Below are 285 nucleotides of genomic sequence, written 5' to 3' on the forward strand. Positions count from 1 at the left end.
TCAGTGCATTTAATCTAGCGCGCTTGACTTCGCTAGTGCCTTCGTGAGTCACTTGCAAAGTGTCCCACATTTCTTTTGCATTTCGGCACTACGAGACCCTAAAGAACTCATCGTAGGATAGGGCCGATGTGATGATATTTTTGGCGCGTAGGTTATGCTGGACCCTTTTGCGCTCATCATTGATCCATAGGCTTTTAGGCTTGTCTTTAGGTTCATCATCCATTAGGTGTTGTGGAACAAAAGGGCCGTTGACTACGGATTCCCAAATATCCGAGTCAATGGCTT

This window comes from Lupinus angustifolius, chromosome LG20, assembly GCF_001865875.1.
Source record: "Lupinus angustifolius cultivar Tanjil chromosome LG20, LupAngTanjil_v1.0, whole genome shotgun sequence".
In the NCBI taxonomy this organism is placed as follows: Eukaryota; Viridiplantae; Streptophyta; class Magnoliopsida; order Fabales; family Fabaceae; genus Lupinus; species Lupinus angustifolius.